The 11909-nt window shown below is 40.6% G+C and overlaps 1 long non-coding RNA gene across 1 annotated transcript; it reads left to right on the forward strand.

Moving 5' to 3' along the window:
• Positions 1 to 5984: 5984 nt before the first annotated feature.
• Positions 5985 to 9795, forward strand: LOC125903219 (uncharacterized). The gene is made up of 3 exons (XR_007451247.1): positions 5985 to 6292; positions 7803 to 7915; positions 9541 to 9795. It is a non-coding gene; the product is annotated as an uncharacterized LOC125903219 (long non-coding RNA).
• The last annotated feature ends 2114 nt before the right edge of the window (positions 9796 to 11909 follow it).

Here is an 11909-nt window from a genome sequence, read left to right on the forward strand (position 1 = left end):
CCTCGTTTACCAGTTATCCCCCACTGTATAAAACCAGCCCATCCCCACCTGCTGCTGGCTAGCTGATCAGTGTGGCTTTGTGCCTTTGCTTTCCAGCATCTTTGTCCAGCACCTGAGCCCATACACAAAACTGTAGGTTTCAGTGACTTCTGTTTGGATTGGCTACCTTTGCCTGTTTGCCTTTGAATCATAATTTTAGCATTAAAATCACCTAAATGTTCCTCTCTGCATGTGGGTCCTTTTCCTTCCTGCCTCTGTGCCTTGCTGTAAATAAAATGAAATGAAGTCCATTCATATTTTGCAGATATAAGACATATAATGTATGTTTTAAAGTGTTATCTTGCTTTAACTTAATTACTATTTACATGCTGTATTGTTTTAGTGTAGGACTGGCTCAGTTCCAGCAGTCAAGTCAGGGTCCTTCCTTGGGATTACATTTCATCCAGAAACGATATCATAACCACAAAAGAGCGACTGCTACCTGGAGGGGCTCAGGTGAGCTCATTCAGCTGTGATTTCATGACTCACACATTTCTCTTCTGTCTGAGTCCCACTTTAACTTATACTTTCTCCTCCTGCTCTTCTTTGAGTCTTTCTCACTCCTCCGTCTCTACAATCTTTTGACCCCAGTTATTGAGCCATTTCTTTAAAAAAATATCTCATCTATAGAAAACACACTTCTTTTCCCACCTGAAGCCAAAATGTCTCAGGTGTTATGACAAAGCCCTATTTGTACTTGGTGAATAAAACTCTCAGGTTCCTATCTGACATTATAAATAGTGCTGCTTGCCCTGACTAAACACACACTTTCAGTAACAGGGAAATTTTGTACATTCTCCATAGTGCATGTTGATGATATCAATCTAATTATCAAATTTTATATTTTGGACAGGGCAGTGGTTTGAGTTCAAGGTCTGAACTTGTTATTACCTAACCTGTGGAATAACCGCAGGTACCAGCCCTGGAAATTAACCTGACTCCTGTCTGACTGCTGAGTGTGGTCACTTCCTGTGTCTGTCCTTTCAAATTAAATTCCCACATGGTCCAGTCATGTAGGTTTTGATTTAAATAGAGTTTCACGTTTTGTATTTTTTCTGCAACCAAGCGACCAATAAAATCTTGCTGACTAATGACCTTTCTGGTCGACTGTTAGGCGGCAGCCCTAGTTTCTAGTATCTTTTTAATTTAAGGAATTATTAGGGATATTTTTTTAACTTTATTTCCAGTGGGTTAAAATACTCACGTTCACTTTAAAGGTTCTGTACTCTTTGCTATACAGTGGAGTAATGGTGTCCTGAGCAAAAAATGAAGTCCTGCTGCCTTTGTGTGTGTGTTGTAATCTGAGTTTCTCTGTGGTTTGTTGTGACAGTCCATGTCCATGGTAGTGCATGTGTGTATCCACTGGTTAGCTCATCACTGCTACTTTGCATTGACCTCATGCAGCTGTTATTGCTGATAATGGGACAGTGTCATTGTGGAAGCGTAGCACCCACCCTCTGGTTCCCCCCCGGTTCACACCATTAGCCTAGTTAGTACTGATGTTGTTAGTGTTTCCAGAATTCTCTTAGTCATTAGTTCAAGGTCCACACAATTTCATACATTCAGTGTCATACTTGTTTTTGGCCATATCGTTGAGCTACTTTGCTGTCTCTGTAGTTGATCGATAGTAGTTAGTAGTCCATTAGTCACTCACTCTACAGCAGGAATTGGCACTTCAAAATGAAAACTCTGCCAGAAATCCACTGTACTTAAAAATAAAGTGTGGTTTTTACAAGCTTGACACATTTGCGAGTCACTTGCGGTCCATTCAGAATGGACCCACGACCCACTTTTGGACAACAACCCACCAGTTGAAGTTGCTCTGAATTTCACAGAGTCCCTTTAAGTGCAGTGAACAATACTGTGTGTGGATATGTGCTTGTTCCTGCAGTTGTGTGTGTGAGAATATGTGGTTGTGTACATGTGATTGAAGCTGTTTATGTATATATGTATGAGTGTATGAGCTATGAGCATGCATACTTGTGTATTTTCCCACATACTAAACGTGATTAATCTCAGTACAATTACAAAGTTTAAAGCATAGCTTATCTTGACCCCTCTCTTTCACTCATCATATATGGGAGGGAGTTTATTTTCTCTCCGCTGCGCTCCGATTAGCCCTCATTTATCCGTGGTGCAGAGAGATTGTGGCTGTGTTGAGGAGTGTAATATTTCAGCCTCTTTGACCTCTCACGGATTCCAGCAAACACTGGTGGATCGTGTGTCCCGACGGTCAACATGGCAGACGGAAAATGCATGTTACTAACATGAAAACATGGTTGACCAGCGCCATGTGCTTGTTTATGAATCTGGGTTTGTAGGTATGCCTTGAAATCTGAGTGTTGGTGCCAGAATGCGTGGATGCATATTTGCGTGTGCAGAGGACATGGGTTTATGGCTTTCCACATTGTGAGTGTTTTGTCACAACTTTGTGGAACCTCCACATTTTCCGCATCAAAGCTCATGTGCAGTATGTTTTACATTTCACAATTTGTTTTCAGTGTTTTGACTTGCCTCTGCCCGAGGTTTCTGAAACTTATTTTGGGCCTGTGCGGCAGTATCCACAATCAGAGAGATGGAGTTAAAGGTGCCTTGACTTTATGTTTGTGTTTTACTTTTTCTTTTGTGGTTGTGGTAGTATTTGAGCAAGTTCAAACATCAGTGGGCGCCTAACTTCATCAAATTGCAATATCTTGGTATATTCACTGTACACACATGAGATAATAGTAACCTTTCCCCCACAAATTAAAACATAAATCCCAGATGTTTCTTTTCTGAGTGAGTATAATTTATTTATACCATCTCACGCTCTTTTGTTGTTTTTTTTTTTTGAAGGGGAAGAAGAATAAGAGTTTAGAACAGATGTCGATAATCCCTATGGTATCTTAGTGAGCCAAGCTAAAGACAGCTTTTAATTATACCTAAATAAAAGCTGTATTACTTGATAAACAAGAAGACCGTTTCTGTCACAACTCCTATCAGTTCTCTTGGTCAGAAAACAGGCTCGTTATGAGATGAGCAAGGCCTGCAAAGAATCAAATGCAAGATGGCGGCCCGCATAGTCATACCTCGTTCCACACACCCAAGGTGCCATAATGGACTTATGTTTGGCTATTTTTATTGTTTTTGCTTACTATTTATCACGTATCTTAAAAATATAGATATGAATGTGTGTATGTGATCATGAGAATGATGTGAAGAGCGAGTGTGTGTTGGTGCATGTGTACATATTTATATGCTGCTAACTGGTTTGCTCCAACAAAGTTTAGTTGTATAACATACAATGACAATCAAGGGTCTATCGATCTAAACACAGGCAATGGCAACATATGCCAGTTAGATTTGTTGTCAACTTGATTCTGACTTGCTCTGATGTCATACACACGTGGGGGCTCGTTTTTCTAAACACTGCAGTTGTGCATGATACCCTGAGATTAATAGGAGATCAAGCTGATCATTATCCCCACAATCACAGGTCTACGCTCCCATACCCACACCACTTCTCCACTGCTCCCACCTCCCTCCACCCACAGAGACCCATCACAGTATGTGCTACGGTTCGGACTGTCATGCTAAATTAATCTAATGGTTAACGTGGTCTGCAAACTACAGGTAGCCTACAGATGGATCTCACAGGACGTCAATATGTCTGTGACTTCCTGGATATTCTTTGAAGCCTACTGGAAACTGTCCAACTTGACCGCAGCCCCCTGCTGCCTGATCTCGTCCACTTTCTGGGCGAGGCACAGTTCTCCAATAACTAATGGCAAATATGTTGGTGTTATAATTTCTTCTGAAAATACTGATTCTAAGAAAAGCAGAGTCAATCAAATGCCAAATAGTCCTGCTTATTTAGTTAGAATATAAAATGTCAAAATATATATTAATAACTTAATGATACATGTGACGTTTATGCAAGAAGGCGTGGGTTTGCAGATGTTTGCACGCACAGGAGCAAACCTTGGAAGTCTTAACCCATACTCACCACGTCCAACTGAAATCTATCTTCTCTTCTCTCCTGCTGTTCACAGGAAGCTGTCATCTGCCTCTTTGGTGCTAACTAATTATGACCGAGCAGCTTGCCACCAACCTCCCAAATATCAGTCCCCAAGCCTTGGATTTCACCATGTTCACCATGTCACACTCGTTCCTGCTGGGTAAGCACACACAACATGCTGCCTGTGACTTCTCATGTGTCGTTTAGACATGAATGTTGGTTACACATACACAACCATAAACAGAGACACAAGATTAAAGATGGGTAGAAAACTGACAAAAGAAACATGTACATACATTAGTAACCTCTTTGAAGTTAAAGACAAGGGACATTTTGAGGTATCCATAATCACTAGAGGAGAAAAGAGGATGAGCTATTCTCACACTGTTTGTCTGTGATAAATTCTAATCAGGCAGTGTTTGATGGTGTGCACACATATCATTATTATGTGTGTGTGTGTGTGTGTGTGTGTGTGTGTGTGTGTGTGTGTGTGTGTATGAGTTCAGTCGTTAAATATTCATCAGAGAGCGTCATTGTTTTTGGAGGACTACATATGGGGTAATTAGAGCAATAGTTTATATCTACATAAACAACTGCCTTCTGGTGCAGAGGGACTCGGCTTTAATGTCAAACAGGCAGGGACAGCGGCATCGTGTGTGTGTGTGTGTGTGTGTGTGTGTGTGTGTGTGTGTGTGTGTGTGTGTGTGTGTGTATGAGTGTGTGTCTTTCTGCATGCTTGTCAGTTAGTGTCAGATGAATGTACGTGTTGTATGCATGCACATGTGTCTGTTTGTAATGTGAAACAGGCAATGTCAGTGTAAGCATTTACATGTGTGTATGTGTGTTTCTTGATGTGTGTGTGGGTGTGTGTGGAGGTGGAGGGGAGGTGGGGAATGGGACGGGGTTGCCATGTTAAATGTGAAACAGACAGTGGCAATCCCTCAGTGGCACAGAGGGAAAGGCGTGACCATCTAAACTGCCCCCTGGAGAGCCGGAGAATCCATCCCTTGCCACAGCTCTGTGCGTGCGTGTGTGTGTGTGTGTGTGTGTGTGTGTGAATGCAGCTGCAGGAAATATGAAAGGTCAGGTGATACATTAGTGTTAGTATGATACCAGTTGGACTCTCAACACTGTTTCAACACCAACTTTCACCCAAGAGAGTAGTGTTTGCATCCCGTAAGATTATAAAGCCAAACCCTGTTCCTTTTCCTAAACCTAACCATGTGTGTCTGTTGTTGAAGGAAAAAAAAAATGTCAATTTGCATTGTTGTAGTAGTGACGTAGTGCTTTCACTTTGAAAGACACTGTATGTAAATGTTAAATTTCCTGTGAAAATGAAACTGTCTGAGGGCGCCTATAAATAAAATGCATTATTATTATTATCATTATTATTATTATAATTATTACGCCAGCAACCAGGGTTGTTGCCCCATATTGGACGAACAAAATGAAAATTTGCCCGAGTTTTGTCGAAGTCTAATCAGTGTTGATGGTAACTGTAGTCAACCAAAGCGATACATTCCTCAGGACATGCTATAAGAACACCGAGTCATTTGGCATGACAGTAACAAAGTTGAGATAATTTTTGTTTAGTTTTTAATTGAATATTTGGAGGCAAACTGTAAAACCCATATCACTTATTTTGTTGCAAGTCTTTTTTTTAAATTAATAACACTTTTTTTAAAAAAAGAAGTTTTTATTTGTTTTCTGAAATAATTTGTCATATCGTCAAGAATATTGTAATTTCAAAAATACAATGAACTATCATGATATTATTCTAGGGCCATATTGCCCACCCCCAGGAACGATCCATTGATTTTTATTGTATTTTTATTATATATCATTCAATGATCCAATATCATTAATGTAAATGAAAACATTGATCCATTTAATCATCTTTATGATGCGCCTTTATTTTGAAATTCTGTATAACTGTCAAACAGCAGCAGGCAGATAATGATAAGCAGTCAACAGAAAGGCAATGAGGATTTATTATTTACTCGGGAATAAATCAGCAGTGTGGAAATATTTTTAATTTCGGTCAACAGACAGAGCACGTGCCGCATGTAAACGATGCTGTTATGGCATAAAACAGGAAGTAATGTCACCTGCCTGGATGAACAGCTCACTCTGCTAGCTTGTCACCACATTAGCATTAGCTGCTCTGTTTCGACAATGTTTGGCTGAAAATACGTTCATGCCGGCTGAAATTCAACTGTACTGTTTTGACGGGAGACACAGTGACTTCAACCAATGGTGAGTTTAAAAAAAAAGTAGAAATAATACATGTAATTTGTTCAGCTATGAGTAGAATTAGCCTAGCGGCTAATGCGCGTTAGCTACCACAATTAGCCGTTGGGCTAATTCTAGCCTTGCCTAGGCTTCTACTGTATGCAATGTAAAAGTGGTCAGGCTAATAATGCGTTACTAGCAAAACCACTTGTTTTGTCCTTGAACCTTGACAGTTATTACTGAGCTGAATTTTACACTTTTATTAAATGATGTTTATCTATGTTTTATAGCTGTTTGGAGAAGTTTGCCTTCAGGACTTAACCAGATATTTTAGGAAACAGATGATGGCTTGGGCTGAAATGAAGTCACTGCTTCCAGAAGGCTAACTTATTCTATGTGCTATTTTATGTGTATCAGTGGAGTTGGTTTAAAGTACTGCACTTAACCAGTTACAATTATTTACAATTTTAGGAGTTGTTTTTATCTTTTATGAGCAAAAGCAAAAAAGAAAGGGTTGGCAGCTTCTTCTGTCACTAGGTGTGTTAGATGGGCACATGATATTGTGTTCTGTTGATCACAGGCCCCTGAATTGAATCATACAGAAATCATATTGTGGCAGACTTTTATTTCGTTTATTAGTAGATTTTATCATTGTTCCTGGTGATTTACACCCCTATTTATGTTGGGTTTCCAACTCTGGGTAGCAAAGGGTCGAGCTTGAGATGCTACTCAAAAACAGAACTTACTTGTTCTCGTAGCTTGTCTCACAAACTACGTCTCCAACTGTGAAAACGGCATCTGAAAATACGAGTTCAGAGCATGTTATGGGTGAGAATACATTTTACAGTAGTTTTGGCTGAGTCAGATACTCTGTAGTTTTTATTTGAGCCAGAGCACAGCTGAAGAAATGTTGTAGAGCACTAACCGTGCAGGAGGATGTGGCTGGCGGGAACCTTAACTTGCTGACAGAGAACGTGGACTGGTGGTGCCTTTGCTCGACTTGCCCTCAGACGCCAACAGAAACTGAATCATTCTGCTTCAGTTAATTTCAGCGTGGGCAGTTTTTATTGGATACTGTTGTGGACACCAACCCTGAAAGAGCCTGTGTGTGTTACTGTGCAGAAAAGTTTTACTCCTCATGTAGGCAGAGGTGTGCTGGAGACCTCGTCAAGATAGACTGGGGAAGTCAAGACAACTAAGACCAATAGAACCAAGAGGGCAGATGACCATGGATTGCATATCTTTGTCACTTACTGTAATAACAAAGAAATAGCTACAACCTCAGGTGGTGATACATTGCGATGTTGCTTGTGCGCAGTGCTGGTATACACAGGCACTGCCGAGACAGCTCCACAAGCAGAATTCAGCTTTCTCGATTAGTGTAGCAGCACTGAGGAGTTTATTGCTTCTACATACTACATTTACCATCAACACTGACTGGACATACACAAAAAAAGTGGTGAATATTCCCATTTACGTTCCTTGATTCTAAGAGATGTTTACTAAAACCTGATGTGTCCTGTTTATGCTCAAGGTTACCAAAGATCTGTCTGCAAACCTCACAACCCCCACCCACCCGGCCTCCACCCGGCCTGCGGCAGAGTTGAGGTGGATGATGAAAGGATGTTTGTGTCTGTGGTGATGAAGGTCAGCTCTCCCTGGTGTGTTTTTGTTCACTTGGTCTGCCACAGACATGCTGAAGGTGCTTCAGGGACAAAAGAGTGGCTCAGAGCTTTGTCTTTATGTGCTGTCATCTATTGGTACACATGAATATGCTTATTTATATGCATATCTACATACTTATGGTTGCATTTGTTTACAAATGTACTATGTTTACAAGAGAAAATTATTTCACACATTGTGTTTTTTGACTGTTTTTATTCAGATGTCTGCTGGTTTACTGTATGCAGTTCTCTTAGGATTTAGAACATACAGTAGTCCATTGGTGTTAGTCTGTTGTGTGTGAGTGTACAGTATGTGTTTGTGTGTGTCCTGTGAATGCATTGACATTTACCTTCGCCATCAAATCATCAAACACCTCCCAAGGTCTTTTCATCAGTTCCCACTACACTCCATGAAACAAAGTACAGAACTACCTTCCTCAGCTTGGGAAAATCCCACCACAGCAGCACTGCTGGTGTAACTTGCTCACAACTCATGGCTCTCCAAAAAAAAAAAAAAAATGGACACACAATACGCAGAGAGGGTGTGTGTCTTTGCGTCATTAATCTTCTGTGCGTGCTTTGTTTATGAGCAGCAGCTTGACCACTACAAATTAGATTAAAACTGGGAAAGTGTGTGGAAGCGGGTCAGGCGATAAATCAGAGCAGAAGTGGAGTTTCAATTTTGTCGTAAAAGTCGACAGCGCCGTGGTCTTGGGGTGAATGCATGTAGTTCATCTATTTTATTATGTTATGGCATTCTCTTTCTTAGTCTTCCACACCCCCGTCGTTCAACACTCATCGTGCTCCTTGTGCTTTCTCCTTTATTTCATATGCTACCTGCCTTCTCTTTCACTTCCTTATTATCTTCTGACTGTCTTATGCTCCCAAACTGCAGTACACAGAAACAAATACAGCAATGGCATGTTTAGGCATTTGTCTTTGATATTACAAAGAACATAAACATAAGGTAAATAATATAAAATAATCAGTCTTTTAGGATCTGTGTTTGGTTTTTACTACATTTATTGTATAGCTGTACACACTGACCCCCTGTATGCATCTACTTCTTGCAAAAAGCAGTGATAAACCCACTGCACACTACCTGCCTGGTACCAAATGACAGATGGCGAGAGTTAACATGTGGCTGGTGAACATGGTCAGGCAGCAGCAGCAGCCAGAGACCCAGATATTTTCTCAGGAGTTGGCAGAGACCAAATCAAAGTGCTGTGTTTGCTGGGTGTGAAAGTGGGCAACATTTTAATCATACAACTTACTAACCCTGTGATATGCTTCTTTCTGTGCATCTGTCAGCTTGTTTTGATGTTGTTTTGCCCCTATTGGTCAAAAAGCAATTAATCCAGCTGTAAGCATCAATATCGGGATATTTTGGTATAATTACTGTAACTAAATGAACCCATTTGTGGGCTCTGTGCACGCTGTTTCTCTTTTCCATTTACATTAATTATCCTAATGGCTGAAAACTAATAATGAGTTTTAATGTGAAGATACATTGGTACATGAAATTAGAGCAGAGTTTATATTCTGTCTTTAAAGCTGCCTGTCCCGTCTTCTTCTCTGACTCCCTCTCTGTCTGTCTCATCCTACCAGCACAGTGCAGGTGAGGTGAAGCTTCCTCTGCAAAGAGCCCCAGGCAGACCTGCCTCGCCCAGAGTCAGACCAGAGCGAGCCTACGGCCAGATGCACACACAGTGGAAAAAAGGGGAGTGATCCTCGGCCTGGAAATGTGAGGTGAGACAGAGAAAGCTAATCTGAGCAAAAAAAAAAATAAATAAATAGAAGAATGACGATGGACCTGTGGCCTTGAAAGCTGGAGTGTGTGTTAGGCTTCTTTATAACTTTTGAAGGCGGAACAATCTTTGAATCAGGCAGTTCGTTGTGGTCAGTCAGTTCAGCTGTTTTGAATGTTAGTGCATGTATGTGGCTAGCTCTTCACCAGTGCTTTGCATTGTGCACATGGAGGTTACCACTTATATCAGGACCGTGTTGTGGCTGAAGTGTAGTGCCCACCCTCCTGTGCCCACGGTTAACACTGTTACCTCTGTCTGCACTGTCACTGTTGCACTAGAATGTTGTTTTTTGCAGCTGAAAGAGTTTTAGTCCGACTACCTGCAGTAACAGTGTTCTTGTCATCTTTCCTCCTGACAAAATCAAAGTAATGGGAATATTTCCAGCGGCTAAGGCAAGTGTTTCCAACTAGCTTGCTGCTTTATGACGTGCGTGTGCAGCACAATGATTTCTACACTGAGTCCATTGATGTGGTTGTTGTATTTCAAGTCAGTAGTGATGCGTTGTTTGGTGTTGGAGTAACGGTCATATTATTACTGAAATTGTGTTAGTAATTAGTTACACTACTTGTTACTGGAAAAAGTAATATTATTACTGTAGTGTGTTACTGCCTAGTCTGAGTGGGTGGAAGTTCGCTGCAAAGATCAGCCTCTCATCGGGCGGAACCGCCCTACCACCTCCGGTTGCAGTTTTCAACACATCCTTTACTAACTTTTGCAGTGTTTGATCTTGCGGGGATGTAGCCATTTTTCTGCCATGGTTCGCGTCCTGTAGGCAATATTTTTGTGGGCGTGTTACACCAAAACCTGTTTCCCCCGGGCAATATTTTTGCAAGTGCACCGTTGCTGTGGCACCGCCAAGGACAATTGTGATTGGTTGAAAGAAATACAAGCAGCCGGGGCGTTTTTTTCTCCAATCTTAAAGTGAGAGTCGGCCCAGCCAGACCTTTCTTTTCTTGAGAAATGTCTGGTGAGCGAGACTAGTTACTGCCCAACACTGCTGATAGCCTTAAAAACACTTCACTGGCAAGGTCAACCAAGTCTCACTCACACTCACAAACACAGTGGGACAACGATGAAACTTGTGAAACCACTGACGTGGTGAAAAGTCAGAGTAGGTGGGTGGGAGCGGTGGCGGATGGCTACTGACATAGCACGTTTGTTTTGAAAGAGACTGTATGTAAACTGTAAATTTCCTGTGAAAACAGAAGTGTATTTTGAAAACAGACATTGACATAGTGTTCCAAATATCAGCAACCACATCGTTAGGAGAGAATTATTGTTTAATGGGAACTAAAGTAAACTCTTGATGTCACTAACAGACAATTAAAAGATTAAATATGCTGCTGTAATTTGCAATCAAAGTACTTCTGAAAGGATTAAAACAATTTAGAAGAAGATGCAGCTACTTACGTGTATGTAAAAGCTAGGGCTGCAACGATTAGTCGACTAATTGATGACTGATCAACTGTTAAAATAATTGGTGACTATTTTAGTAGTTGACTAATCGGTTTGAGTCATTTTTCATAGAAAAGTACTATAAAAGTACCCCAAAATACTCTTATTGCAGCTTCTTATGTTCAAGTATTGGCAGTTTTACACACTCTCCCATGACGGTGAATTAAAACCCTTTGGTGTAAGTACGAAACAAGACATTAGATGATGTAATTTTGGGGTTTGGGAGAGACAGACCGACATTTTTCAACATTTTAAAACATTTTTCGATAAAATGATTAGTCGACTAATTGAAGAAATAATCGACACTGAAAATAATCGTTAGTTGCAGCCCTAGTAAAAGCACACATGGTTGTGTGGATGTGTCTGTGTTTGTGGTCACTGGCTTATTAAGCAAGTATGTTGAGCAAACTGGAGAATGGTCCATTTAGTACTTTTGACCTTAAACTGAATAACTCCCTGCATTTTATTGTCTGAAGCATACTTAAAAAATTCCAGAAATTACATAACTAGTGATAACTGCATACATCTCATGTGGGCATATGTGGGGGTGTTTATAACAATAACTTTATTTATATTGTACCTTTAAAAACAACAAAGACACAGAAAAAAGCAGGAAAAAAAAGAAAAATCCACAGCATAAAATGACGCCTTGACCCCAGAGGCGATTATATGCTCGCATACATGTAAACACACAAAAAGAAGACCGTGTCTCTG

This window comes from Epinephelus fuscoguttatus, linkage group LG16, assembly GCF_011397635.1.
Source record: "Epinephelus fuscoguttatus linkage group LG16, E.fuscoguttatus.final_Chr_v1".
NCBI classification, from domain to species: Eukaryota; Metazoa; Chordata; class Actinopteri; order Perciformes; family Serranidae; genus Epinephelus; species Epinephelus fuscoguttatus.